This window comes from Balaenoptera physalus, assembly GCF_965194825.1.
Source record: "Balaenoptera physalus genome assembly, chromosome: 3".
Taxonomy (NCBI): Eukaryota; Metazoa; Chordata; class Mammalia; order Artiodactyla; family Balaenopteridae; genus Balaenoptera; species Balaenoptera physalus.
Window position 1 is genome coordinate 149,714,176 of NC_138890.1, and position 24,862 is coordinate 149,739,037.

The 24,862-nt window shown below is 38.5% G+C and overlaps 1 pseudogene across 1 annotated transcript in view; it reads left to right on the forward strand.

Moving 5' to 3' along the window:
* LOC309656871 (coiled-coil domain-containing protein 167 pseudogene) overlaps nt 1-24,862 on the forward strand; it is a 586,379-nt pseudogene that overhangs the window by 6,462 nt on the left and 555,055 nt on the right. The window contains exon 2 of the transcript XR_014268334.1: nt 3,142-3,293. The product of XR_014268334.1 is annotated as a coiled-coil domain-containing protein 167 pseudogene (transcript). The remainder of the gene's footprint in view (nt 1-3,141; nt 3,294-24,862) is intronic.

Genomic DNA, 24,862 nt, shown 5'->3' on the forward strand with positions numbered 1-24,862 from the left:
GTGATTTTACTTAGGAGATGCTGAAAGGCTGTTCTTGACCACTCACTCATCGCTCAACTCATGTAGAGCAGTGTGTGTGTCTTACACACACAGAAGTAAAAGCACCTCAGAATTTCGCACACCAATTAGGAAAAGATATAAAGTGTTAGCTGGTTGTCATGAATGCTGTGTTTACCAACTGAAGAAAAACCAGGGTCTCTTGGCGATTATAATGGTATCTGTGTAAATACGGATTCACTTTCCAAAGCCAGAGTTCTCTGATCTGCTGAGAAGGTGGAAGCTGTTTTCCATGAAAGTAGTGATCTAGGAGAATCCCTGCAAGATTTCACAGATTATGGCCCTGCAGAGACAATTTCTCAAATGTTAGGATTCAGGTGTTCAGTTGAAGCTTGTTTATCGGATTTGAACCAAATCTAACTAGTCAAATGTAAATCTAAGAACATCTCCAAGACAAAAATAACTCTTCAGATTATCATTTCACATTATCCAAACCCTGATTTCTAATCCATTTTCTCCCTTTCCTTTAGTAGCACAAGTGATTATATGATTTTATTTCTATTTTGTAAATACTGTATGTTTCCCAGCAGCTATTCTTGCCTATAGAGGAAAATCTAGCTTTTTAGTCTAGCATGTGGTGGCTTCCATAATTTGCTCCATCTATATTTCTTATTTTATTTTCCATCTTTTCCCTATGTGGAAAAGCAGTTTAATCTGGCTGTTTCACTGCCATCCTGAATATGACTTCAGGATATAGTAGGTACCAGATTAAGATACAAACAAAGCTAATGGGAGATAATTTTTGATAGGGCAATCAAGGAAGATTTCATAAAAGAGGTGACATTTGAACTGATCCTTGATATATTGGATTTTCAAGGCATGGGTTTCGAGTGAAATACTGAGCTGTTGGTGAGGGACTAGGTGTGGCCTAGATTTCTAGGACATCTACTCAAATGAAAAATGTGGGAAGCCAGATACTATTTGCAGTGTTTCTTTCCATTACATACTGCACCAGTGTGGCAATAATGCCTACATTAGATGTGTGCTTAGGTCTGTGTACACACATGGAGTTGTGGAGTAGGAACTTCCTGAAATCTGATGCATTAGTAGGCAGAATTTGGTATTGGACTAGTATACTATTTGTGGTTTATTATTATTATTATAGTCATAGAACAACTCCATTCTTATATTTCACCTACAGCACTTTAATATAGGTGTTATCCAGGGGTATCCCTGGACAAAGCAGTGATTCAGGTTTTTATTGTCAATCTGGGATTAAAAAAAAAAAAAAAAAAAGACCCTGAACGAGGAATCTGAGAGTGCACGCTCTAGATCTGGCAGTGCCACTGAGTAGCTGGATGCTAATAAAAACAAAATAATAACTTTTCCCAGCCTTAGTTTCCCTACTTGTGAATATATATATATATATATATATATATATATATATAGTAATAATTTCTTCTCCTATTTGTAAGAGTGCAGTGAGGATTAAATCTGTTCATATATGTGAAAATATTTCCAAGTAATTTAAAAAATCCCTAAAATGCAAAGGGTCAAATTCCAGGTTTCTTATTCTTTCTGAGGATACAGTTAGGTAACCTGATTGATAACCAGCCATTCAAAGGCATTAGGTGCTATAGGCAAAGTCCATGAGAGCTGGGGCTTTTTTTTTTTTTTTCTGTTATATTTACAGAGCAGTGACTATCACATTGCAGGTACTTGCTGTATATTTATAAAATGAAAGAATGAATGAATGACTGGAGGCATTCAAGGGCCTCCCTCTAGCTGGCTGACCTGGCTGCCAAAGCTCTGTGTCTAGGTGACTGGCTGAGTAGAGTCTGTGAACTGTGTGTTTGCTTAAGGATATCTTGATTCCACCTGGCTTTTCTCCCTGACTATTTTGATAATAGAAATAGCTAACATTGCTTGAGTACCAGATAGGTGTTGGGAGCTGTGAGGTACTTTACATGAACCTTTGGTCATCCTCCCAGCCCTGAAAAGGTGTGTATCCTTATTTTAAACACCAGAAATTCATGCTCAGAAAGGCTAAGTAACTTACAAAAAAATCATATAGCTAGCATATCAACTTGGATAGGCTAGATTATGCTGTGATAATAAACAATCTTTATATCTCAGTGACTTAAAACACAAAGGTTTATCTTTTGCTCGTCTCATGCGCTCATACTGAGGCAGCTGGAGGGCCCCCCTTGCCGTCCTTAGGGGTCCAGGCCACAGAACAGCAACCATCACACATATTGCTGTGCCAGAGGAAAAGATATCGCTAGAGAGTGTCACACCAGCAATAAAAGTTGGCCTGTGAGTGACACACAGCCCTTTTTCTCAAAATGCATTGGTCAGGATTAGTCACATGACTCCACCCAAATATGGGCAAACTAGGAAAATGTAGCCCTATCATGTGCTGGAAGACAGAGTGAGACATTTTTTTTTTTCCTAATATTTATTTATTTATTTATTTATTTATGGCTGTGCTGGGTCTTCGTTTCTGTGCGAGGGCTTTCTCTAGTTGCGGCGAGTGGGGGCCACTCTTCATCACGGTGCATGGGCCTCTCACTGTCGTGGCCTCTCTTGTTGCGGAGCACAAGCTCCAGACGCGCAAGCTCAGTAGCTGTGGCTCACGGGCCTAGTTGCTCCGCGGCATGTGGGATCTTCCCAGACCAGGGCTCGAACCCATGTCCCCTGCATTGGCAGGCAGATTCTCAACCACTGCGCCACCAGGGAAGCCCAAGAGTGAGCCATTTTGAGGGTGATGCAAATAACTACCAGAGCTAGTAAGTGGACGACTTGGTTTATGAATTCAAAAATTACCTTACTTCAAAATCAGGTTTGTATCACAAAACCGCTTTGCTTTACTCAACTTAGCTAGAGTTTTGGGAATGGGGAATATGCATTCGACTTTCAGCGAGGGTTGTCTTTTTGAGGTAACCCATGCTGAATCTTCCTAGGCTGAGAATGACTCTTCCTTCTCAGTTGTTACACCAGCAAACATGACCCCTTTGGCCTATGGTAGATGAGGCTTGAAAGTCAGACCCTAGTAGGATAGGCATTGTCCCTTTCCATGCTGTCTTCTGCTTGCTGTATCTATAGCAGAAATAGTGTCATTAACACCATTTTCTACTCTTCCAGGCCCAGAGCTGCTGAAGTGACTTGCAGTCCCAGAGCTGCTGGAGTGACTTAGCAGTTGGCAAGGTGTCCCCTGAACTACAGAAGTTGTATATTGGGCCAGAAGCAGACCTGGAAGAAGCTGATGACAAAGGCCTGCCAACAGTGCTGAGACTGTAAGTTAAGATCATTCACATTTCCATCTTTTTAGGCAGCCTGTGATGTGAGTTTGGAGACTGCCCAGCTGAAAGCCCTGAATTGGAATTCAGGATCTTTGAAATTAGCCCTGGCTCTATCATCACTAGCTGTGTGACCTTGGGCAAGTAATTTAATCTCTCAGAAGTCTGAGTTTCCTCATCTGGAAGAAGAATTCCAGTTCAACATTCTGATTTTTAAGATGAAAACTGCCAATCTGCACATTGTGTGAGTGGCTAACATCTGATTAGCACTTAATATTGTACGAAGCTTTTCTTCAGCTGCCTTGCTATGCAGACATGATTACCATAATTTTCCCAGTGAATAAACAGTCTTGTAGGATCAGGTGAATTGCCCAAGGTCTCACAATTAATAAATAGCAGAAGTAGGACTTGGACATGAATCTACTGTCTCCAAATTTGGTGTTCTTTTCCCTGGTCTGAATTAGTGACTAGGTAATCCATAGGATGTGAAAAAGAACACAAAAGTAAAGACAGTGGATGGCAGAAAGAAAACAGCAGAGGATTTAAATCTTTGAGGATTAACTTTGAATCCAAGCTCTGCCATTTACTGATTTAGAGTCCTAGAAAAGCCATTTTTTTTCCTGTTTGGCAAAAATAGGCAGGGCTGATAGTCACCTCAGAAACACTGGTACAGCCGTACTGCTTATTAAAATATTGAAATCCTTCTGTATTATTTGATGACTAGCCATTCCATTTGTCCCCCTCCTTTCAGATCCCCCCCCCCCGTATTCCCACGATTGAGCAACAAAAGAGTTAATGTGGGACTCAGCTGGGGGCATTAAGGATCCACTCCATTTCAGGGAGGTATGGTTGGTCCCAAACCATATTGGTTGTTAAATATTTTTAATATCAACAATGATTAGCGATAATAATGATGACATTCTTCCCCACTTCAATGGGCTGCTGTTGAAGATCAGATAATATAAAACAATGAATGACAGATCAGCTATAAACCTTAAAAGCAATGTTTAAAAATGTCATAGCAATGACCTCTGGGGAAAAAAGTTCTATTATGCAGAAAATAACGCATAGGATTTTACCTTGGTGAGATTGCTGCCTATTAGTCTATTTAAGACTCTCATATGGTAAAGGAACTTATTTTGCATTTTTAATTTTGAATTTTCTAATGTTTGGGAATAGAACTCATTTCTCAACCATAAAACACCTATCACATTCTCTGCTGATTTTGTGGATCTTGGTTTTTGACCCTTAACTTACTGTTTTCTATATCTTTACTTATTCTTATACAGTATGTCTTTCTGTGCAGTGGCTCACATGGTTCCTATCCTAGATGCTGCTTTAGTCCAAGGTTAAAGGCACTCAACTCCCCATGGCAGGTTTATCACAGAGCAGAGGTCGCTAGAGTCCAGCTCTCCTAGAATAACAAGAATAAGGCAAATGATAGCATCATCAAAAAACAATGGCAGAAAATATTTACTGAGTGCTCTTTACATGTTGAGGACCCTGCTGAGTGCTGTGCATATTCTACTGATCATGGTGCTTGACTCCATTTTACCCCACGTGATTAGTCTAAGCTAGGGGTCCGCAAGCCATCCAGTCCCTGGCCTGTTTTTGGAGGACCGTGAGCTAAGAATAGTTTTTACATTTTTATAGGGTTGCAAGAAGAAGAATATGCTACAGAGATTGTGTGTGGCCCACAAAGCCTAAAATTGTCATTATTTTGTCTTTTACAGAAAAGTGCCAATACCACTTTCCTTACTAGTGACTGGATTAAAGTTAGGCATGTGGTCCATTCAAACAACAAATAGTTATTAAGTCCTAACCACTATTTTGAATGTTGGGGATACATCAGTAAGCAAAACAGACAAAAATTCCTGCCCTCGTGTATCTTTATTCTAGTCTTAGTTAATGAGATATAAGTTTGTGGCTGTTTGGTAAAGGTTTCTCACATTTAAGTAGGCAATAGTGAAAAAGATATTCCTTTCTACCTCTAAGTGTTCCTTTCTTTAAATGTGATACTTCGAATTTATGATCATGAGGGGAGCCAGCTCAAGACAGAGTTAACACATCAAAGGGGACAGAAGAGAAAGTCAGAAAGAAATTAATTAAGCTGCTGAGTCAATCAACTTTGAAATCTGCCACACCTAAGACCTACTAATATATAATGTTTTCTTTGTTTTAGTTTTCTATGGCATACTTTTACACATACGTTACCCAATTTAATCCTTATAACAACCCTATGAAGTACTTATTGTTCTCATTTTGCAGAAGAAGAATGTAAAGATCAGAGAAATTAATTGATTTCATAGTCCGCAGTTAGTGGAAGAGCCATGATGGGAACCCAGGTCTCTCTGGGTCTCTCAGGTCTCTAGTTTCTCTCTCTCATGGAATTTCTAAGCAGTGAGAGTTGTTAGAGGGAAAGGCAGGAAGTCAACATGAGGACAGTTTTTATATCCTGAGCCTGTATATAGGCTGCATTACTGAGTTTCATCCTTTTGCTTAGACCTAGAACAATGTTTCTTGACCCCCATCCCACAGTGAGAAGGTAGCATTTTTCCATTTATTGAGAAGTCATTGCCCTTAGACAGTTGTATTAATATATATAAGGAACCAAGCACTGAAATCTCCCAGGAAGGGGCAGATCTATCATTTTCTCTCCATTTTTCCCACCACCTTTTAGATCACTTCTCACTTTGTCTGCTGCAGTAACAGACTCCCACCTGGTCTTTGTTCGGTTCACTGTGGCCTTCTAATCCTCTGTCTACACTGTAACTGGAGGATAAAAACAAATTTCAATATGGTCTGCAAAGTCTGTTCAGCTTCATATTTCCTCAGGCACCCTCCTGCTTTCTCTGTTCCAGCCACACTGGCCTTTATCGGCCATGAGCTTGTGCCTGGAATGATCTTTCTCTTTATGCCCAATAAACACCTATTTGTCTTGTGGATATCTATTCAAGTTTTCCTTTTTCACGCAAGCCTTTTCTGATCTCCCTGACTGGATTGACCCCTATTGTTTGTCCTCATCAGGCCATGTACCTCCCTTCAAAGCACATGGCACAACTGTAGTTTTCCACTAGTTAGTGTGATTATCTGTTTAAGTTGTTTACCATACTGTATTTTATGCTATAGGAGAGCAGTGGCCACATCAGTTACCATTATAAACCCAGTGCCTGGCACACTGTTGGCACTCAATAAATATTTGTGGAATGAATGTATATGTATGCATGAAAAGGCATCTTTTATTTTTTCAGTGATCCAAAGCATCAAGGAGAGTTTAGAGCTCAGGTTGTATCAGTCCAAATCCCTGTAGGAAACACACTCGAATCTCAAATGGAGCAATTGAGGAAAGTTTAATTTAGGAACTATTTACACAAGTGTAAATAAGTTGAAGGGAAAGTAACAAGGAATAGTGAAGCATCCTGGGGCTAGCAGCAGTGGGGAGAAGTTGGTACACCTAAAACGGACTGGGCAGGGAAGGGAGCAATTTTGCCCTTAAGAGAATAGTTGTAGCTCTAGAAGAGAGTCAGGGGATAGGTGCTGTGGCTATTGTAGACAAACCCAGCTAACCTGAAGGACCTCTTCATTGTCCAGTGATGCCAGAATTATAAGAACAAAAAAACACCATTATCACTAATACTCTTTTCCCTCCTTTGACCTCTATCCAGTGCCTCCGATGACGTTTACCCAGTTGGGTTTACCCAACAGAAAGCCAGAGGGTGTAGTCTGTAAAGGCTGCTTTCCAGGGCACAATGCTGAGTAGAAAATGGAGGAAATGGATCTGGCAGGACAAATAAAAAATAGTCATTGGTCATTGGGACAATTCTGTCTCTTGCTTTTCTAAAAGAATTACTAAGACAAATAATGCTAAAGGTAATTTGAAACGTTTTAATTCAATAGAGAGAAAGAAATCACGAAAGTTTGAGAGTTATGTAGGTAATCAAAACTACAAAAGTTTTCTTATTGGAAATGCCATGAAAAGTGTAGATTAATGAAGAGGATTTTTAGTTAGACTTGAGATCAAACCACCTCTGCCACTACCTACTTTGGTAGCCTTGGTTTTCTCATTTATATAGTGAGGATTATAATGCCCATCTCATAGGATTGTTGTAAGAATCCAAGGTCTGGCACATGGTAGGTGCTCATAAAATGGTAACTACTGTGATAAAGGTGTGTAGTTATTATCTGCTAGGGCCTAGCACTATGATAAAGTCTCTCCTTGGGAGCTTTTGTTGTTGTTAGGCAAGCAAAGCCACCAGGGAAGGAGCAATTAGAGACTAAGTAGGCCAGAGAATAATCAAATATCAATTGCATATTAAGATTCTCAAGAAAGATTCAGGTCACAAGATCTATTAGATCTGCTGTGTAAACGGACCACTCCTCACTCTTGCCCCTTCCCCACTCCACCACCCACCCACACCTCTAGATCTCTGAGGAAACTTCCAGTCCTAAAAGCTAATGCATTGTAGGTCATGAGGATTGTATACATGAGTGAACTACTGAGTCACTCAGCTACGTGCAGTTCAACCACGGGCTACTGAAGCCAATAAAAGCAAGAGCCGTTTAGAACTCCTTAGTGGGTAGTTCTACCTTAAGACAGTAGTGACATCACATCACCCAGCTCAGATGCATTGTGTGAAAGTGACAACTTTTTCCCCACTTAACAAAACCCCTATTTGCTTACTTGGTGCCAAATGGCTGACATATAAACACTGAAGGACAGATTAAAGACCACATTGTACTTTTCTTTGCCATTGCGTGAAGGGCATTATTTTCCAAGTTGATAAGATCTAGAAGGAAGAATAAGGCACAATGGACTTTTACTTTAACCACTAAACACTCACCTTATCTCATAGAATGCCCGGGACTCTGTTCTACTACTCTTGGTCACAAAGCTTCTGCCATTAGGAAAAGTAAAGACACTTGACTCAGAATTTGTTTCTAGGGGATTGGAAAGGAGTTAAGAAGAGGGATGAAAAAGCAGAATTAGAGGGTCTGGAGGACAAGCTGGGGGTGACAGTATTCATGCCTGGAGGACAAGCTGGGGGTGACAGTATTTATGCCTGGAGTCCACTGCATGCAATATGATTCTTGCTCTCAAATTGCCTGAGACACACTGACAAAGAGGAACAGACGCCACCAGTGTAGATGAGTCAGAGCATTAGCAACAGAATCAAATGAATCTTCCTTCACACACATAGCCTTCCCTGATGCATGTGTCCTGTGTCGATCTGTGTCTTCTCATTTTCTCCAAACAAGACTAGCAATTCTTCTATTCCCTCCTCTCTTTCCTACTTACATTAGTGCCTTATGTTGTCACAGTTCATTCTTTTTTTTTTTTTTACAGTTCATTTTTGAAATCAAAGTCACATTGGGCCAGGAATTAAAAGGCCTGCTTCTAACTTTAGCTTTGCTGTATATCTTTGAACATGCCCTTTTATTTATTTATTCAGTTCTTGTTATTATTATTTTGCAGAACCTTTTAAAATTGAAATATAGTTGATGTACAATATTATGTTAGTTTGACCTTTGCATTCATTATGAAATTGTCACCATGATAAGTCTAGTCACCATCTGTTCCCCACACAAAATTATTACAATATTATTGACCATACTCCTTATGTTGTATGTTATATGATATATATGCCTGTGGCTTATTTATTTTATAACTGGAGGCTTGTTCCTTTTAATTCCCATCACCTCTTTGCCTCCCCCAGCCCCCTTCTCTCTAGCATCTACTCTGTCTCTGAGTCTCTTTTCATTTTGTTTTGTTTGTATGTTTGTTTTGTTTTTCATATTCCACATGTAAGTGAGATCATAGGGTATTTTGTCATTCTCCGTTTGACTTATTTCATCTAGCATAATACCCTCTGGATCCATCCACTTTGTTGCAAATGTCAAGATTTCATTCTTTTAATGGCTGAGTAATATTCCATAGGGGAACCTTTCTACTTTGTTTCTCATACACAAAAATGGGTGGTGGGGTTGTAGGAGAATAAAGTAAAATCACCCCAGCTTCTTCCCATTTCTCTGGTGGGTCCTTCACCTACACTCTTACCTTGTACATGACCATCCTGTTTCTGTAGGCCACTTTCTTTTGTGAGTAGCAGTGTTGCCAGGAAGAGGCTGGTAGATTTCCTTGTTTTTTACCAGAAATAGAGAGTATATCAGGACTGAAGGACACTACTATGAATAGCTCTCAGCAAAACACTTCCATTATAACAGGGGTACGGCCTCGATGAGGAAATTGACACTTGAAGATATGTCTGTGTATACTTTTTTTGGTTTAGGAAGGGAAAACAACCACATGGGGCTGTTTGCATTGCAGGGAAGAACTCTTCAAGGTCAGAACTGGCTCCAACCTGACTGAGGCTCATTGGCCTATGATTTCTGAGATTGAACAGGCAGCCAAAAAACCAGATCTTTCTTCTTCACAGTCTGGATTCATTATGAAGACACTGTATTAATGAGTAACTAGAATTATAGAAATACAGTACTAGGAAAGACCTATATAATATCCAGTCAAGTATTTTCAAACTATGTTCCATGGGGCTCCATCCATAGAGGCACTTTAAGTATTATGCAAATGTTTGGTTTGAATTTTATTTTAAAAAATGTGGTCAGTTCTTGATTATGATTCTAGTCCTTATTTTGGCTTTCTTTTACAGCCTGTCTTGGAATCCAATTTTCAGTAGACCTTACCAATACTAAATAATAAATTAGCTTAATATCTTTGTCAGGAAATCTCTGAAATAATGATTCCCAAATCACCTTGGAGAAAGTATACATTCTTGTTGCCAAATACAGTTTTGAAAAGGTGCTTCCTTCTTGTGTACCTTGGTAAAATAGCTTTTTGGAAGTCCATCCTTTTTGGTGGGTCCTGAAATCTGGGAAGACCCATTTTGGAGTTAGAGAATGCCTACATAGAATAGGAGTTGGGTAAATCAGAAGGGGGTGTGTGTGTGCGTGTGTGTGTGTGTGTGTGTATACAGTAGGGATTTAGTAAGAATACTGACTGTCACAGACAACTAGTTTCATTAACATAGAATCATACCTCCTGTTTTGGCCCCAAATGGAGTCACCTTGCTTGATCATTCTCGTTCATTTATGAATAACATTTGGCAATTTTAAGAAATTTAATCCAGCTTTGAGGCTGAAGTTTTAACTTTATAGAGACTATTGGAAGGGATGTTTCTTATTCTCTAAGGGCCATTCCCAAGGAGGAATTTTTAAAAAATGATTTGGGTATTGGAAATATGGCTAGAATGTGTTTTCACCTTGAGGGATAGGGTTGCCAGATTTCTGAAAAAAGAAAAAGGGGAATGCTTAGTTAAATTTGAATTTCAGGTGAAAAAAGTATTTGTTGTTTATCTAAAATTCGAAAGTAAATGGTGTCATGTTTTTCATGTGACGACCCTCTGAGTTGGCTACTTCGTTCTAATATATGTAAAATTCCAGATTTATTAAATTGTAGTCACTTCCCCTATAACTCCTTTTTCTAAAGTGCTGAAGTCCTGCAGGACTCAGTGTCAGGAGAAACGTGTGCTGTGTATAGTGCATTGCCACGTCCCATACATCTGGACCCGAAAAAGCATGACCCCAGGGCAGTGAGAAACAAAGGAGGAAAATCAAGGCTTGGGTCTCTGCGAAGTCTTTCAGGGCTGACCTTGGATGTTTTGCAGCCTTCCAGTGGCCTGGCAGCCTGTCCTGAGTGGTTTAATGTTGAAATTCTTTTAAGTGATTGTGTTAGTTTCCTTTTCATAAACCTTATCTCTTCCTTGGAGTGTGTTTTAGTTTGCCTGGATGGAGCTGAGTATTCATTCTGTTGGCTCCCTGAGTCCTCACGTGGGACTCTGTTTCTGTGGGATTTCATTCTTTGCTTATTTGCTTTAGGAAGAGGCTCACTGATAAAGGAGCACAGCCATATGGGGGCCAGGGGATCCTCTTGTGCAGCTGCCCTCTAGGACCCTGCCTCCTTCTCCGGCTGCAGGGACTTTACTTATAATCATGGAATGCTGAAGCTGAGAAGCACCTTAACATGCTCTAGTATAATGGGGCATGGGAAGTGGTCCCCTTGACACTCTGAGTAGATTTTTTTATTTTAAGAGTAGTTTTACTCTTTGTCTGTTATACATTGTTAGTTTCCCTGAAAGATATCATTTGATGAAAGGATTCTGCAGATAGAAATGAGTTATAAAATTCTTTATCATAGCCCCAGCTCATTACAAATAAGGATTCTGGAACCCAGAGAGGTGAAGTGACTTGCCAAAGATAATGTAGCAGGTTAGTAGCAGAAATGGGACATTGAAGCTCAGGTCTTCCAGCTCCCAGATGGTGCTTTATATTCAAGTATACCAAATCCCTAACACTATGATTCAACTACGCACATTTCAGGGGCCAGGAAAGAGTTCCTTGGCTCTTTAGTTCACATGCCTTCCCTGCTTGCTTAAGGAGGGTTGGAGATTGTTTTGATTGTTGCTGGGAGTGGTGGGAAGGTGTGTTAAGGCTTAAAGCAAAAATACCTGGGGGATGGTAGACAGCTATTCTATTCCATCCTATTAGGTAAATCTAGATAGGAGTTTGTTTCCTGAGAAGAATGTTTCATGGAGGAGAGCATAGAACAATCTGGGAACCTACAATTAGGATAGATGGGTTGCTTTTTGGGTAGAAATGGATTCTAACAGCAGGATGTACCCTGGCACATATCCTTCTCATTTTTCTTTAGCTGGTGTTTTTGGTATTTCATCACCTCTGGATGTGTGAGAGATATATGATTCCCTTTTCTTTTTCCTCCTTCTTAGGTGGGCACTTGGCTGAGGTACACTACTTCTGTTTTTATACTGTGTACTTGCCTTGTTTGTAACCCTTTCCCTGAAGGATTCTCTTTAATTCTTTTTTAGATCATCCCTCAAATACTCCAGGCAACAATAGAGAATCACTAATACCAGAAATCACAGCCCCAAATATCCCTTATACTTCCCTTATATGTAGAGAAATTTACCATATCATGGGGGAATAGAATAACAAGATGTTTAAGGACCTGGGGTTTAGGTTTAAACAGACCTGGATTAAAGTTCCAGCTCTGACTTTTACTAGCAAGTGACTTTGGGCAGTTATTTTTACCTTTTTGAACTCAAGTTCTTCATATATGAAAGGGATAGGGGTTGGGTGCTAATAATAACTCACACTTCATAGGATTGCTGTGAGGCTTAAATAAGAAATGTATATAAAGTACTTTGAATAGTACCTGGCAAGTGGTAAGCACTCAATTGCTGCTAGTTGCTTTATTATTGTTATTATTATTGATACCTTTATTATTAATCTTCCATAAAAGTGAACTATTTTGGGTCTCCTACACCATGATCTGTGGGTTGGTGTTATTCCTATCTTCATTAAAGAAAATATCTTTCAATCAACAATTTGGATTTATGTAAAGAGACTTCTTTTTTGCTGTAATAGAAATAGAGAATAAACCCTTCTAAGTTTAAAAAAAAAGAAAGAAAAGAAAATCTCTCTCTTAATCAAAACCCTACTTATTTTTCTTTTTTTAGTTTATTTTTTATTGAAGTATAGTTGATTTTCTTTCCTTTTTTTAAAATGTTCTTTGGATCATTTATTCTTATACAACAAACATATTTTCTTTTAATAAATATCCCTCTACCACTACTTTATTTTTTTATTATTATATATATATTTTTTAATTTTATTTTTTTATACAGCAGGTTCTTATTAGTTATCTATTTTATACATATTAGTGTAGATATGTCAATCCCAATCTCCCAATTCATCACGCCACCACCACCCCCCCCCCCTTTTAATTGTTTTAACTTATGATTTCTTAAGTCCTGGTTCCAGTTTTACCTCCTTGATGAAATTTTTCACCATTCCACACCACTCCTTTAATTTCCTGATTTACACATTCTCTGGGCAAATGATCTAGAGAGCAATTTATAACATTTTTCACATAAAAAGTCTCTTTTTAAAATTATTTTCCCATGAATGTTATGGTTGAAAGCATATTTTAAAGATAATTTTCTTACTAGGGAAATTTTAAACATTTAAAACATAAAAGTAGTGAAAATAGTATAATGGGTTCCATGTACCCATTACCCAACTTCAACAATTATCAGTATTTTGTTAACTTTGTTTTACCCATCTCTCCTGCTCTCCTTTTATTTTGGCCATAATATTATAAAGCAAATCCCCAGACATCATATAAGTTATAGGTAAATAGTTTGTCATGTATATTCAATTGATGAGGATTTTTTCCTTATAATTACAGTGCCATCAGTCTAACAAAATTAATGATATTTCTTTCATCATTTAACACCCAGTCAATATTCACATTTCTCTGATTACCTCAAAAATACTTTTTTTTAACAGTTGAATCAAGATTCAAACAAAGCCTACACATTGCATTTGGTTGCCGTGTCTCTTAAGTTTCTTTTAATTAATTAGAGTTCCTCTTCCCTTGCTTCTTAAATAAGTTTTCTAAAAACTCAAAACCTAAACAGAAAAACAAACCAGAGTGCATTTATTATAAAGAAGTCATTTCCCTATATAATAAATAAAACATATGTAACTGTCAGTCACGAGGTCTGGTTAATATAACTAGAATTAACATTCTGAATTGACATCAGTCCAGCTGCAAGCAAAGAAATTTACTATTTTAGTTAATTTGTGCATTTTTATCTTAGAGAATATTTCCATTTGGTCTTTAAAAATACTATAGATGGCTTAAGGAGTTTAGTCCTAAAATCTAAAGTTGGGACTAACTGATATTATTACAGGAAGACAGTTCTTACTTTTAAACACCTAAAATAAAGTGTTTTTCTCAGCAGGCAAACTCCCTTTATATCTGGAGACCCCTGCTCTGTTCTCTCTGATTCTGGTTGATGATTTTGTCCCGCTCTCTGGGTCTCAGTCTTTGTCTTTAGCCCGTTCATTGGCTACTCCCAACTGCATGGACTTTGCCTTCCCCGTGAGCCTGGACAACACAGTGGAGGGGGATGAAGAGAACATCTTGCCTCTCCTGGGGTTGGAAGGAGGGGAGAACATGAAGGCAGTGGAGAAAGAAACATGGAAAGAGTCAGAGACAGAAACCCTTAGAGAGACAGGAACCTGCAGAACTAACTTAAGAGAAAGGCTGATGAAGAAGGACATTTAGCTTTGGCAGTTGTAGAATTTATGTTATATTTAGACTGAAAGGACAGAGAGTGTTCAGTCCATTTATAAGCCCCCAAATGACCTTAATTTTGAGTAAGAGGTAATATGCAATAATAGCTTGGTCAAAAGAAAAACAACCTGAAAGCAAGTTATTTTATGGTAAAACTAGAAAAAATTTAAAGAATTGGTAACCTCACTTGCTGAAGCCCTTGAAAGCACCTAGAAATTCCACTTCAGTTTCCCCTAGCAGTGGTTCTCAACTGTGGCTGCACATTGGAATCACCGGGGAGCTTTTTAAACTATTGATGCGGGATGCTGTCCCCAACCCTCAGGTTCTGATTTACTCTGGGGTGGGATCCAGGAACCAGTATTTTTAAAAGCTTACCAGGTGAGTCTAAATGCACCAGCATTCATGGTGAATTTCTAGAATTCTTACTTCACTATTTTTTCCCCAGTTTCATTAGTATAATTTATTGGGACCCCCTATGTTGTTTCTCTTTGAACATTTTTCTATGGATTCTGCAAGCTCAGATATATTACTTATTTACCTATTTTACTATTTAAAAATTTCTAAGCACACAGTTTATAACATAACCATGTTATGCTGTTGCTTTTTCCTAATAATGGAAAACTAAGTATGTAATTAAGTATATGACAGTTACAGATCACTTTATGAAGGGATTCTGAACTAAATAATAGCTAACAGGAAAATATACAAGGGGCATTTATAGGAACTTTGAAAAAGTAGCTATAAAACCATCTTTAGGGATTTCTTGTTAAAATTTGTTTTGCCGTCTAAATGTGAACTTTCTGCTTTTTTGAGGTTTGGTTATATTTTTAGTTAATTATGTTATAAATTCATTATTAGTATCAAAATTATCATTAAAATGTGCTAAAAAGATATTGATTGAGGACTCCCTATATAGACTCAGTGTGACTAAAAGATGTAGTTGGTTTAAATAAAATCTAAGATATTTTTGCTCTTTAGTCATTTACAGTCTAATTAGGAAAAAAGAAAACTACACATGAATTTATGAGAAAACAGTGGGTAGTGATTAAATGACATACTGCGTCATACAGTCACTATTTAGGTACAGTATCTATTAATATGAGCTGAAGTAGTCTATCTTGTGGTACCTGATAGAGTTATTAAATTACTATTCCAGTATCTCCCCAGGCTAGCTATTTGGTTAAAGGTCAAATTCCTCCTGTCACATATTAGAAATTCCGTCTATAATTTTTATTTGAACATTTTCCTGTCTTTCTCAATAATGTAATCCCACCCTAACCACCCACCAGAGAAAACAACATAGAATTCTTTTGTGTGGTGATGGCATTTTGAGAACAAAAGAACATGACATATGCAATTAAGCTGAATATTTGGATGTCTGCATGATGCTGTAATTGTGGTCTTTTGGACAAGAATTGCATGCATCCACCTTGGGAGTCACCATACCAGTCCAAGGTGAAGCAATCTTTGGACTTTAAAACCAGTGCTCTTGGCAGGATTCTGTTTTTGAAGGGAAAAAAGCACCTGAGAAGGAGGGGTGTGTACATACAGAAGTGGTAGGGGCAAATTTCACAGATGGGACAGCAGTTCCGAGGAGCTCTGTCCTAGTAACACTGAGTGAAGGATGACGTCTCTGTATTTCAGCTTTTTAAATTATGTAGGAGAGATGAACTGCAGAAAATAGCATCTGGTACCTACGGAGTCAGCTGCTATGTTACAACACTTGATGTCTTTTATTCACCAGGGCAGACCAGATTGTAGAAACAAGCTATGCCAAAGCCCAAATGGCTTAAAACAGCAAAGAGTATTTATTGTTCCCACTACATGTCTACCATGGGTCAACAGAGGGCTTTGTGATGCAACACGATTGTCCTCACTCTGGGAGCTGACAGAGCAGGCACCATTTGGAACATTGCTGGTCAAAGTGGCCGAAGGAGAAAAAATCAACTCTGTAGGATCTAGCATCTGCATTAGTCTTTGGCTTGAAAGTAACACAAACCAATCTTGAGAGTTTAGGGTTTAATCAAGTTTTATAAGAAAAAAACTCTATTGAGATAAATACAGAATCTTATGTTTAGGACCTCAAATCCACTTGCCTAGAATGAGGGAGTGTGCAGAAAGGACTGAGGACTCAATATGAATGAACCAGGAGTGTTACATGACAGCCAAAAAAGCTAAGGCGATTTGTGGGTTCAAGTAATAACGTCTATAGCAGAATTGGTCCATAGTATTTCTACTGTACTCCCTAGTGGTTAGACCATTCCAGAAGTATCTAGTCAGATTTGGTATCATACTTGGAGAGAGATGTTCATAAAGAGAAATGAGTCTAGATAAAAACAGGAGGGTCAAGGTTGACAAAAACTGTAATAGGAATGGTTGAAGAAACTGATGTTATTTTACTGATACCTAGGTAAGAGAAGACAGAGAGGTGACATCCAAGCTGCCTCTAAGAATGTAGAGAAGGGATTCAGCCTATTTCTATATATAAGAGAGAGTAGAAAGGGACTTATGAATGGAAGTTAAATGGAGGAGGATTTCAACTCAGTATTTTTTTTTAATATTTATTTTTATTTATTTATTTGTTTGGTTGCACTGGTCTTAGTTGCAGCAGGCGTGCTCCTTAGTTGTGGCTCGTGGCTTCCTTAGTTGCAGCTCACTGGCTTCTTCATTGCGGCTCGCTGGCTCCTTAGTTGTGGCTTGCGAACTCTTAGTTGCGTCATGCATGTGAGATCTAGTTCCCTGACCAGGGATCGAACCTGGGCCCCCTGCATTGGGAATGTGGAGTCTTGACCACTGCGCCACCAGGGAAGTCTCTCAACTCAGTATTGAGAACTTAATAGTAATTAGAACTCTCCAACAATAGCACAGACTGTAGGGTGCAGTCCCTAGCCCTGTGAGAGGTTCTAATTGAACATGATTTGTTATCAGAGATAACCCCATGTTGTCTCTGATTGAATTTTATTCCTGTATGGTTGACTGAGTTTCTGTTTCATACAGTTAGGAGGCTATTTGAATATTATTTGGAATTTTTTAGACTGATAGTTGGTCTTTGAAAAATGTTTTTGATAAATAAAATGAATTTTTGAAATTCAAATCTCTTTCAGGGATCATTAAATGACATATGTTAGAGTCAGACTGACCTGTGTCCATATCCTAGCCTCCTCCCTTACAAGCTTTGTGACCTTGGCAATTTAGTTACTTAATGTCTCCTAGCCTAACTATGTATCTCTGTAAAATGGGATTAATAATGTTGCCAGAAGATTAAATTAAACGAGCTAATGCACATAAAGAGCTTGGCACAGAGTATAGGAGCTCTTGCTGTTATTAATCCTCTTTGGCTTTGGTTTGACCAAGGCTAATATGGTACTTAGTAAAGGCTTTTAGATTCTTAGTCACAGCTTCTTTGCACTGTTTCTCTTGAGTTACTGAAGGTTTCAGGGTCAAGTAAAAAATACTAATGACTTTAATATTCCTCCATTCATTCGCTTTCCTCACACTCAAATATTCTAGAGTCAGGTTTTCTGATGACTTCTGTAGCTGTCATTACTGGCTCTCTGCAGAGTAAAACCCGTCATACTGCAGCATCCAAATGGCCAAGTGGTCTTTGAACAACTGCTCCTCCTGCTCCGTGCATACTTCAGATTTGGGAGCCATAGGCCTACTCATGTGTAATGCCCCTTTTTAAGTTTTCCCTCACATTTGAAGGCTTTTTAGTTTTTCTTTGACCATTATCTAGAGTGAGGCTCAGATAATCCTATTAACTTGGCCTTTCCATTAGCCCACAGAAAACTCAAAGAAATCTCATCTAAAACCCCTTTTTGGGGAAAGCAATCTTTAGAAACAATGACATTTGCCAGCATTGAAATTTGTGCTTTTTATGGCTCATTTTACCCCTGGCATTGACCAAAAGAGTTGTTACACCCACGAGTCTTTTGGAAGCAATTCGCCTTAAAAGTCCTGCATTAGGTTAAAATGTGAATAATCATATTGTGTGCATGTTCTATTTTGCAGTGTTTTGCTGCAAAAACCAATTTTTAAAGGCATATTTCTGTACATAGATAGCAGGCTTGCATCCAGCTTTCTTACCTGTTCTGCTTAGGTGCCAGCTTGTCTCTATTTCTCATTGGGTCCAAACTGATGGCTTTATTCCTAAGGTTTGTAAGCAATTAATTCTCTACTTCTCCACAGGGACTAGTGAAACCCAACTAACATTGTGATACGGAGAAGCATGAGGCCTTCGGAATTTATGAATCATAGCAATCAAATCTGGAAATAGTCATGTAGCCCTTTGCCTGAAAACATATTATTGAGAATTCAGTTTATGGTTATTGCTCTTCCTTAGTGCCAGTTTGATTGTAAGTCTGTTAAAAACTGCTTACGCAGCCATTGTGTGAAGAGACAGATGCTGGCAGACACTCCAGTGCTACAGACATTTATTACTAAGCTGAGCAAACATTTCCATAAATGTTCAGGGTTTTCTTCCTCCAGAACAGTCCTCAAAGGGCCTTTTACACTTGGCGTTCCCACTCACTCACACAGTCATCAGCACTCCCTTGACTAATTGGTGTTAAAGTGATGATGGGGGCACGTTTTCAGTTTTTTGGGGAGGGATTTACAAGTTTTGCAGATGGATTTCGTTAGGCTAATCTTAGTGTTTCTTAGAAAACTTGAGGTTACTGTGCTGATTTTTATAACTGGATTACTCTAATTTTTAGAATGGGGGAAAATATTAAGATATTTGAATTTCTCACTCTGTATAGATACTCATATGCAAGAGTGAATTGCTAGAGAGAGAAATTCAGGTAACTTAATATTAGTAACTTTCAAATGAAGGTTATTTAAAGTGTTAGGTTTCTACTTCTTCATTTATAAAGTAAGACTGATAATGGCACTATCTCAAAGAGCTGTTGTGAAGGTTCCAAGGAGATTGTGCATTAAGCGTTTAACTCAGTGCCCGTGGTGTTGTGAGTGGGTGAGTATTTGTCCCTCCTCAGCTGTGAGATAGAAGGTGTATTGTTTCCTGAACTTTACAGGTGAGGAAACTAAAGCTCCCAGAGGATTAACAGGGACTTCTAAGGTCATATGACTAATGTATGATTGAGAGTGGGATTTCATTCTGAGATTCTTAACTCCTAGCTCAGTGCTCTTTCACTATATGAAGGTCCAGGGGGGAATTAGTTAGGTGGATTACTTGACACAGTTTTAAGCAGTAATTTTTAATCCTTATTGTTCATTAGAATCACCTGTAAAACTGTAGCACCATGTAGATGCTTTGGTTCCAACAATGGAGGTTCTAAAGCAGTAGATCTGATATGGAGCCTGGAATTAGTAGTTACAGACTCTCTAGGTGCTGTCGATGTGCTGCCTCTCCTTCATTCTCTATTTTTTAATATTTCTGGAACTCCTTTTGGATGCATGTTGGAGTTTTTCCTTCTATCCTTTATATCTATTCACTTTCACCTTTTTCCTTCTTCAAATCTCTGTGCTGCATTGCTGGTGTCCCACATATTCCCTTCTTTTTCAAGTTTGTTTTGTTGGTGTTCCATATATGCTTTTATCTACATTGCGTGATATTTGGCTGTCCATTCATATTTTACTGAAATACTCTAAAAAGTTCTGTGGATGTGGAATGGGTTTGTCAAAATACAAGTCACTGTAGAATGATCAGGGGAGAACCTGACCATTTTTTCAAGTACTTTTTCTTTGACTCTTAGTATTAAGAGGACGTTACTTGGATCTTTCCTTTGGAGTGGTTTGTTGCCCCAAAGAAGAATTCTCTCATGTCTTGCCGTAGAGATATAACCTAGATTTTAGCATTATGAACAAGAACCTGGGAGTAATAGACTTTTACTTAACCTATTGTTTACAGTATAGAACTGCTGCCTTCAGCTGTGCCTGATGTCTCTGAGTCTATAGTCTTTCAGTTTCAATCTGTTTATGAGAATCAATATTCAGGGACTTTCCTGGTGGTCCAGTGGTAGAGAATCACCTTCCAATGCAGGGGACACAGGTTTGATCCCTGGTCAGGGAACTAAGATCCCACATGCCCTGGGGCAACTAAGCCCGAGGGCCCATGCACTCTGAGCTCATGTGCCTCAACTAGAGAGCCCACCTGACGCAAACTACAGAGCCCACGCGCTCTGGAGCCCATGCACCCTGAAGCCTGTGCACCACAACTAGAGGAAAACCCGCACGCCACAACTAGAGAGAAGCCCGTGTGCTGCAATGAAAGATCCTGCATGCTGCAACTAAGACCCAACGCAGCCAAAAAAAAAAAAAAAAAAAAAAAATCAATATTCAGGCTTCTGTGTGGCAGGAGAAGAACTTTTTTTTTTTTTTTTTTAAATGAATCCTTTACCAGTATTTTCCATGTTTAGAGACCCATGATGCATCTAGTTCCCGATCCTTCTGGGGCTCCACAGTGTGAACCTGTATTCTACTAAACAGCCGCCTCCACCCCCAGCTCACCACTTGTAGCTAGTTAGCTTTCTGCTTCATCTAGTATGTTGTCCAGGTTAGGTTTGCTAGTGTCAGGATTGGATGACTGCAAGAGGGAAAGGTATGGAACTTTCTTCTTCCTTTCCGTCTTTTTCTTTCTCATGACAGTTCCTCTTCGTAGGATCTTCCTTCATCTGCTCAGATCTTTGCTCTTCTCCTGATGCCAATACTAGTTCAGAACATAGCTGCAAGCAATGGAGATCGTGACTGTAAAGGGTAACATGAGAAACTCAAAAATGTGTGTCTCTAGCCCCAGTGCTCTAAGCCACATTCCTGCCCGTTTACCAATTACATCTCAATCCCAAAAGTTCAGTCCTCTGAGAAAAGCTTTAAGGACCCTTTTTGTGTGAGTGGATAAATTTTCCTTTTGTGGACTCAGAGGGATCTTAAAATGTTTTGGTCTTCCTCATCAGGATCTAAGTATAAAGAAAGGAGAGAAAACAGGAAGGGTTTTTTAAATCTGATTTTGTGCTTACTAGCAATTAAGAAAAATTCTGAAAACCAAAATTATAGATAAGGCTGACAGATAATTTTGTATTCCTCCAATGGCCAGAGTAGAAAAAAACTGGTCAAAAGTTACAAGTGATGGCTGTCGGAGTGAAAGCAGGCAGGTCAGATTAATCCTAGAAAAACACGCTCTGCTCATAAGGCCTTTTCTCTGTTCCTTTTTCCTCTCAAATTCTCCCTTTCCTCAAATTCCAAATAATAAAATGATTCAGAGAGGGAATTCTAGAGCTCAACTGTCTTTTTTTGAATCCTGGCTTTGATGATTTTTAGGTAGATAAATTTGAACAAAGTTATAATAATTAAAACAATGTGATACTGGGACAGGCATAGACAAATAGACGAATAGAACAGAAGAGATTCCAAAACAGAGTCACTTAAATGAGTTATGACAAAAGTAAAACTGCATGCAATTCAGTACTTAATGCCTATGCATCTCAGTTTCTTCATATGCAGAATAGGAATAACCATATCCTGTGGTAGTAATATGAGGATTAAGTGCATTAATACAAATGTGCTCAGGATGGGGCTTGGCATCTAATAAGTACTTAATAAGTTTTAGCTACTATTTTTGTTCTCTTTATTTCAATATGACTGTCCCTGGTTCCAGGCCTTAATCAGCTGCCTTTGAAATTTCACACCCTTTTCCTGCTCTACTTCTTTTGGGACTTAATTATTCAGTATCTTGCTTTGCTACCAGATTCTCTTACATGCATTAGTGTATTTTCAGCTCTTTGAGGACAGACACCACACAGAATGCATGAACTTCCTTCTCTAGCTCTCATGGCGCCCAGCGCAATGTTGAGCTGAAGGTGGAATTCAGTCTGTGCTCATCGTTGACTTAGCAATAGCTCCCTTCAGGAGTTAGGCCATGAGTGTCAGGTGATCTGCTTTTAACTTTCCAAGACATAAGGTAGTAGCAGTTCTGTATTTTTTAGCTCTAATTGGTATCAGAAACATTTGCTATTTTTACATTTTCAGTAAATAGCCCTGGATCTTATGCATTCTTAGAGATTATACCTGACAGGATCTGTCCACAATTAAATGCACTGCGAGGGAAAGTAAAAGCTTGTGTTGCTTGACCGCCCTTTCACCTCCAGGGACTCTAAAGAAGACAGGAAAGAGTTCATGGTTTTCCTCATTTATGAATAAGGTTTTCTCATCTATATTGTTCTTTTGGGCCTGTTTGGTTTATGTATTTTATGTGACAGCCTAAAACTACAAGGGTTCTTTTTCTCTCTTCATTTTTTTCCCCCCCTTCTCTTTCTACATTACCTACTGGCACTTAGAAAATCTGTTTTTTCAAGGTCCTCCTGCCTTCCCAAGAAAGGACACCACGTCTGTTGGTTACCTGGAAGGTGGCATTCTTCCTGTTTCAAACTAGTCTCATGGTGCTTTCTTTCCCGAGAGATGGCCAAAACTGCTGTGCTGAAGTGGTCATTTGTGAATACAGTAATTCTCAGGAGGCATAAATTCATATCCTCTTCTCACTGTGTATATTAACTGTTAGAGTTATGCTATTGCCAGGCCCTGGCTAGAACCTGATTCAGTGCCCAGTGCTAACAACTGTCTTTAAAGGCCCATGAATAGGGTCATAAATACTGTTTACATTAGTAGAAACATGTACTTTTAATATTTCCACCACCCCCCTCCCTCCTGCTCACTGTCACATGCACAGGCATGTCAGTTCATAATGAATGTGTGGTTACTATGCACTTTGCCCATTTTTTGTGTTCACCTGTGGCTAAATTTGTTTAAATTTATTTTTCATAATCAAGTCCCTCTTTTATCCTGGCCTCCAGATTATATGTTCTAAGGTTTTTTTTTCCTTCTTTTAAACTAGGGTCAAAAATAATAAACCTGGGTTAGGATGCAAGGAACCAGAAAGTTAAACTGTTGTTTAATATGCATTAGCAGAAGTTTAACTGCAGCAGGGCCCTGTCATAGGCATAATAACACCATGGAGCTGTCTTTAGTTCAATGGCAAACTTGATGTTCACCTCCCAGGTGGCTAAGGATATTCAATTTCAGCTTCATATTAGAGAAATGTGAAAATAAAAATTAGAGAGGCAACTAATCTTTGTTTTTGCTCAGTTTTACTTAAGAGGGAGACTAGATAGTTGAAAAAGAGATTATTCCTGCTGTTTCAAGATGCAAACTGTATCATGTTACAACAAATCTGGAAAAGAAGCAATATCATACAAGAGCTGATTTGATGGTGACTGGATTTCCACTGAGACTATATGGTAATACATGGTGGATATCATTCAGATAGCTCAAAGTATCTGTAGTACAGGGCTTGACTTTAGTCCAAGCAGTTCATTCAGTATGCCAGACAATCTTGTAAGTGATGACGTCAGAATAATGATTTATTTCAAGAATTATAGCTGAAAGAGTCTGTCTACAAAAGATACATAACAAAGAAATATAAAACTCATGTTTTTTGACCTTCATGCAGGGATAGGGATACCTAGGAAAGATTGTTGATTATATACTTAATTTTTGTCTCAGTCTCATTTTACACATTCTATTTAAGGATGCATTTTATATTCTGTGCCCTTAAAACTGATCACAGTATTAAATTGGGCCTGAGAATTCTATTTAAGTCCATGTAACACTTCTGACAAGAAGTACCGACAAGCCACCTATCCTACAGAAGCAGCTTTGAGTAATGCTTAAATGCACTGGATTTGGAAGTAGAGTTATACTATTTCTTTGCTGTAGGAACTTGAGCAAGCTTTCTATGAATCTCAATTTCTCTTTATGTAAAACTTGGATAATAGTAGTACCTACATGGTAGTATTAGTGTGAAGATTAAATGAAATAATGCATGATAGTTTAGTATAGTGCCTGGAACATAGTAAGCTCTTAATAAATATTAACTATTTTTATCCAACTGTATTTGTTCTCTTATGGCTCTCTTAGCAAGGGAACAGCATGCTAGTTTCTCTTATTTAACTCTTCCAACTTCGCCAAACATCTTGTTGCTCAGAAAAAAATAAGTTAGTAGATTATTGCGTTAACAACTATTACTTCGATTTTGTACCGGTAGATCTCAAACATTCTGTTGGCTGGTTTGGGTAACGTCTTCTCTAGACACTGCTAGAGAAATGACTCATGTTTCATTTTTTACATCCATTTAAGTCTTTAAAGTGTCCTATTTAAGTCTTTTGAGTATAGCAATGTGTTATTTCCACTAAGTCCACTTTATAGCAAAAGATTGTTTTCATTTATTATAGGAGAGAAAGTTGACCAGTGGGCACCAATCTCTTTTTTTACATGGTGGCTTCTGTCTCTAATCAAGAGGGCTGGGCTTATACCTAACCATAATGAGGGTAAGACACAGTGAGTTTGGATGGTAACGTTAGCTCTAGAGCTTGCTGCATGATGG